Source organism: Lissotriton helveticus, chromosome 6, assembly GCF_964261635.1.
Source record: "Lissotriton helveticus chromosome 6, aLisHel1.1, whole genome shotgun sequence".
Lineage (NCBI taxonomy): Eukaryota > Metazoa > Chordata > Amphibia > Caudata > Salamandridae > Lissotriton > Lissotriton helveticus.
The window spans coordinates 307,983,959-307,989,958 of record NC_136067.1 but is presented as its reverse complement, the minus strand read 5'-3'; positions in this window follow the sequence as shown (position 1 = coordinate 307,989,958).

The window sequence follows — 6,000 nt, the reverse complement described above, 5'->3', positions numbered from 1 at the left end:
GCTCCCCCCGCCGGCTGCTTGCTTGCAGCTCACTGGCACCTCTGATGAAAAATCCGCCGCGTGCAGGTCAGCGGGAGCGTCGGGAAGGCAGGCAGGCAGCTGGAGGGTCTGGGGCCGTGGCCAGGAGGGTCTGGGGCCGTGGCATCTCCCTCGTTCGTTCGCTAGTCGTTCTGTGTGTCAGCCGCACGTTACGGTCAGAGTGAAACCACGGACTGGATCAGCAATCAGTAGTAGGACTGTGTGTGTGTCTAAGTGCTGATACAAATGGGGTCCATTTTGGATGCCCCTTATGTACCCTGGCACAAGATGTAGGATGAGGACAAGTTCTCCAGACACTAAAGTGAGGAGAATGAAGACAGGGGTTCCATTAAAACTTGCATGAAGACTATGTCAGTGAGGGGCTGCTGATTAGTTCTTCCTGAGCACTGCAATTCGGTTGATGAAGAGGTGAAGGGTGGGACTGTAGTTTCTGTTGTTAAAGATGAGAAAGTTTCACAGTCAGACCTTCCCATTTGCCTGTCCTTTATTACTGCAACAGAAAACTGAAACTTCATTGTGTCCATGTAGTGGGAGCTCAAGTTTGGAGACAGCCCCAAAGGTACCTGCTGTGAGAAACACCACCTTTACACAATGGTTGTTTCAGGAAAACAGCCGGAGAAGGGGCCTTGAAAGAGAACCAACCCCATATTTGTTCTGAATGTGAGACAATGGATACAAATCTCCTGTATGAAAATGTGTAACCCATATGGGACCTAGAGCACCACACTTATTTTGGTTCCAAGTTCTTGATGACCATGGAAGGGAGTGCTTCACAGAATACTCAAAGAAGTACTCTGTGACCTGGGCTGGTATCTGCCTGAAAACCAGTCATTCATAGTTAGGGGTCATTACATGAAGTCTGCACTTTCTGAGGGTCTGCTTAGTGCCTAGAAGTCTGCCTACCGATTGAGAGAGGGAAGAAGTCTGCCTGGCTGTGAAGTAGAGGAGGCTTTCTAGGAGGAAAAGCCCAGCATGTTCTTGGAGTGAGGAGCACCCGGAGTCTCTCCACAGTTCCTGGTGAGAACTGCAAGATTCTATGTATTTCCGCACAATGGCCTGAGGCAGGGTGAATCTACCTTTCCATGTGCATCGGCCTTGTGACGTGTATCGATCCAGCTCGAAGCTGCATTTACGTTGTGTGCATTAGCCCAGGTCGGGCTTCAACTGTCAGAATGAATGTATACTGTCTTGGGATGGGCCGCGTTAGACCTGACACCTTGGCGTGGGTCTCTCTTCCATTTTTACTGTTGCCTCATGTGTTTTTGCTGGTGTTAGATGATTTGGGCACTGTGCCACTGCTGTCCAGTGCCACAGTGCAAGTGCTACCTATTGAAAATTGCTGTATGAATTAGTGACTCCCCGATTGGCTGATTTGGTTTACTGGTCAGACCCTAGTACAGTGCACTGAGAGTGCCCAGGGCTTGTAAACCAAATGCTGCTAGTGGGCTTGCAATTAATTAAATTAAAATTAATAAAAATGATTTGCCAATTAAAATTAATATATCGTTCCTAAAAAATAATAATTAATTTAGTATAATTAAATTATTTCCCACCCTATTCCTCTATAAACCCATAACCCGCTACAGAACATAATTATCAATTAATCAATCAATTAACATTAATTACCAATTAATAAAAAATGTATTACCAATTAATAAAAAATAATTTATAATTCCTAAAAATGTATAATTAATTTAGTATAATTAAATTACTTCCCACCCTATTACCCTATAAACCCATAACCCGCTACAGAACATAATTATCAATTAATCAATCATTTCAAATGAATTACCAATTAATAAAAATGAATTACCAATGAATTAAAATTAATTTATAAATCCTAAAATTTAATAATTAATTTAGTATAATTAAATTACTATCCACCCTATTCCCTTATACACCCACAACCCGCTACAGTACTAAAATGCAAAATTTACTTAAATTACATAAAAAAACATATTAAATACATATTAATATACAGAAAAATCATATAAAAATCGATATTAGTAACATCGATATTACTAACATCGCTCTTAACAAATCAATATTACTCACCTTCGAAATTCTGTCCCATCGATATTAAAAATATCGATATTACTTTCCTTCTATATTCTATCCCTTCGATATTTAAACAGCGACATTATAATTTATATTTATTGTTAAACAAAGAGCCCTTTTCAAACTTGGCTGCCTTAATTTCCAAGCTCGGGCGGGCACTGCCCCTGCCTTCATTAATTCTACCATCACCAATTATAGTCCTGCCAGAGACTTACGTTCCTCTACCAAATCCTTGTTAGTTATTCCCCGGTTCAAGAAAAAACGATCCAGTGGCCAGAAATTTTCGGTACTTGCACCTACCTTCTGGAATTCCCTTCCCCCTTCTCAGATCTTCCCCCTCCTACACAGAGTTCAGTAAAGCCCTTAAGACTTTTCTGTTCCAGCAAGCTTTTAGCCTATAGCCCCCGATATCCTTCCCAGTTCTGAAATCCTATAGCGCCTAGAAACTGCCTAGTGAATGTGCGCCCTACAAATTACTAAAAAAATTCAAAAAAACTCTTGCCCAGTACTTCTCGCCTTGCCACGCAGAGCTGCTCGGTACAGAGATCCGGCGTAAAGAGTTTGTGAACGCCGGTCGCAGCTCGCAGCTCGTGGCTCTCCCCCCGCGGTCTTTTTATATTTTGTCTGCCTACCGCATTGCACCACATCTCACGAAGCGTCCTGCAACCCCGAAGAAGCATGTCGCAGCCGTTGCAGTCACATCATGAAGATGACGCCGCTGTACCTGTCGCATTGCACCGCATCACAAGAAACGTCTTGCAACCTTGAAGAAGCATGTTGCCATCTCAGCCGCTGCCATCGCATCACAGATGACGCCGCTGTAGCTGACGCATTGCACTGTATCACAAGAAGCTCCTCGCATCCATGGAGAAGCATGCTGCCATCGGAGCCACTGTTGTCGCATCACGGAAAAAGGGTGTCACCGCTGCAGCGGTCGCATCGCGCAGAAGCGTCTTGCATCATTGGAGAAGCGCGCCGCATCAGGAAGAAAAGTACGTCTTTATTTCTTTGCAACGGATCTTTGCCGCATCACCATCTTTGCAACACTTTTTGTTGCCCTGCGTGTTGCATCTTAAGGTACATTGACTCAAAGTGTCGCATTTTAAGATCTAAAGAGAACTAAGCTAAACCTACCATTTTAAGTACAGTATTGTGGATTTTTGTTGTTTGTGGTCTTGTGTTAAATCTATATAAAGAATACTTATTTTTAATATACAACTTGTGTGGTGTCCATCTGTAGTGTTGTCACTTGATTACTGTATGTGTTCACAAATGCTTTACACACTACCTCTGAGATAAGTCTGTCTGCTCGTGCCAAGCTACCAAGGGGGTGAGCAGGGGTTATTTTAGGAGTGTACCCCCTTACCCTGACTAGTGGCAAGGGTCCCTATTTGTCACAAGTACCTACCTTTGCCAATTAGAGACCCCCAAATCTAACATTGGTGGTCAGTTGTGAGGATTCTGGACTTGCATTTGTGACTAATGTACAGTGATTGGTGAACACTACTAGTGAGTGCAGACCCAAACGCAACCCTATACTTTTGTTAGATTCTTTTAACTGGGATTTTCTATTTTTGCAAACTGTCAAGTTTAACCATCATGGAGAGAGCAGAATCCATAGCCTCTGTTGATCTTGATTGGGAAGAGGAGAAACTGGAAAGCTATAAAGTAAAACAACTGAAATACTTCTGTAAGAAATGTAATGTTTCCATTATTGAGCTCACCAAGAAGGAAGAGTTCTACAAGGCGCTGAGGGCCTGGGTAGAAGCAAGGAATACCCCTGAGAATGAGGAGGGGGGTGAGAATGCAGATATGCAGCTGGAAGGGCCATTTGGGTGCAGGAGGAAGGAGAGCACCTTCCCCAGCAGGTAGCAGTGTTTCTGCCAAGAGTCTGTCTCCAGAGGAGCTTAAAGACAGAGAGAGATGTAGGAGGCATGAGATGGAGCTAACAAAGCTCAAGTTAAATGGGCAGTTGGAATTGGAAATGCAAACTAGGAAGTTAGCCCTGGAAGAAAAGAAATTGCAGTTTGAACATGAAAAGGTTTTGAGGGAGTTGGAATTGAAGGCCAAGAGCTTAGAGATTACTCCCTCTGGTGGCAGCACACCGTCAGTGCCTGTGGAAGCTAGAGTGTATATTCCTAAGGATGTGGTGAAGGAATTGTATAAGAATGATGGTATTGGGCAGTGGTTCGAGGCCTATGAGGTAGCCATGTTTTCCCACAGGGTCCCTGAGAGAGATTGGGGATCGGGGTTGTGGGGGCGGTTCGTTAGTGAGGGGCGGGACACACTGTTAGACTTGCCTTCTGAAGTCCATAATTCTTATAGTCACATGAAGGGTGCCTTAATGTCTAGGTATGGTTTAACCCCTGAACTGTATAGGCAGAGGTTTAGGAATTGCAAGAAGATAGAGAGCAGTACCTGGTTGGAATATGTCACTTTCTTTTGCAGAGCATTGGATGGTTGGGTGAAGGGCAGCAAAGTTAATCATTTTCAAGGTCTCTTTGATTTAATTGCATGGGAGCACTTGTCCAGTAATTGTTTTCCAGAGCTGCGCCAGCACCTGTTTGATAGCAGGCTGACTAACCCTAGGAGGCTTGCTGAGGAGGCAGACCGCTGGGTGAGCACCCGGGCCCACAAGGGTCACATGGGAGACTCAGCCAAAGGTGGGCAGCGTCCCCAGCAGAAGAGTGGGGGGGGACAATGGTAAACAAAAGGAGTTCCATAAAGGGCCCCAAATTAATTCCCAAGGGAACCTAGGGAAAGGTTACCAGCCTCCCCCTGAGAGAAAGCAAGGGGCCCAACAGGTAATCCTGTTCAAGGGAGACCCCTGAAATGTTACAAATGTGGGGACCTGGGTCATAAGGCAAATGACCCCAGGTGACGCATATTTAGAAAAGCAGCACCCCCTGGTGCTCCACCCCGGCAGATGGCGAGTGTAGCCTTGGGGGAGGGAATTGGTGTCCTAGGTGGGTGGGGTCCCACAGAGAGGTCCCTTGTCTCTTTAGGAGACTGTGAGGTGGTCCCTGGGACCCAGCTGCTCAACAACACTAAGAAATATGGGTAGTGGGTGACCATCAATGGCCATAAGGTGGAGGCTCTTAGAGATACAGGAGCCAGTGTGACAGCAAGTGTAGAGAAACAGGACACAGGTATTAGTGTTGATGACTTTACAGAAAAGATTGGGAAGTTTAACACAGTTTCTTCTGAGAAACCAAATTGTGTTTGTATTTGTTGTCGACGCACACACTTCAAAAGCCAAACTTACAATGTAGTTCTATTCTCAAAATCCGAACAGGAGAACAGATATAAGTGGCATGAATGTTGCTGTTTATTTGTAGAGGAATGTTTTTTTTTTGTTTTACAGAGTTTTATATAGCGTGAACTTGACCCGAAGTTATCGGGTATCTGAGCGCTTTACATGAGCAACAGTTGTAACGTTACATGAGAACACATTCCTTTTTTTAGGCACGTTGAGATTAAGTGGCGGTCGACCGCCCTAGCCGTTAGGACAACTCCTCTCCCCAATGCTTGTCTACACAACAAATTATATGGAAGTACTGGTATTATAAGTAAGCGAATAACAAAATGCTAGTTAGAGCGGTACATAATAGGTTAAAATCAGTATCTATTCCACAAAAACAATGAGATTTTAATATTTTATGAATCGATTTGCATACAATGTGAACACCTCGTTTAAATAATGGTCTGTATGGAACCGAAAATAACCTCCAACAGAGTTACGGAAAGGCGTTAAAGCAAGAGCTGTTTATTTACCATTAGATTTTAAACAGACTATAGAAACTGTAGGGGTTGAGAGAGATTTTGATGAACCAGTTGTCATTCTAGTAAATGGTGTGCCTACCAAGAGCAAAATAATCTGGCAAGAGTTAGTCGATGTTAATA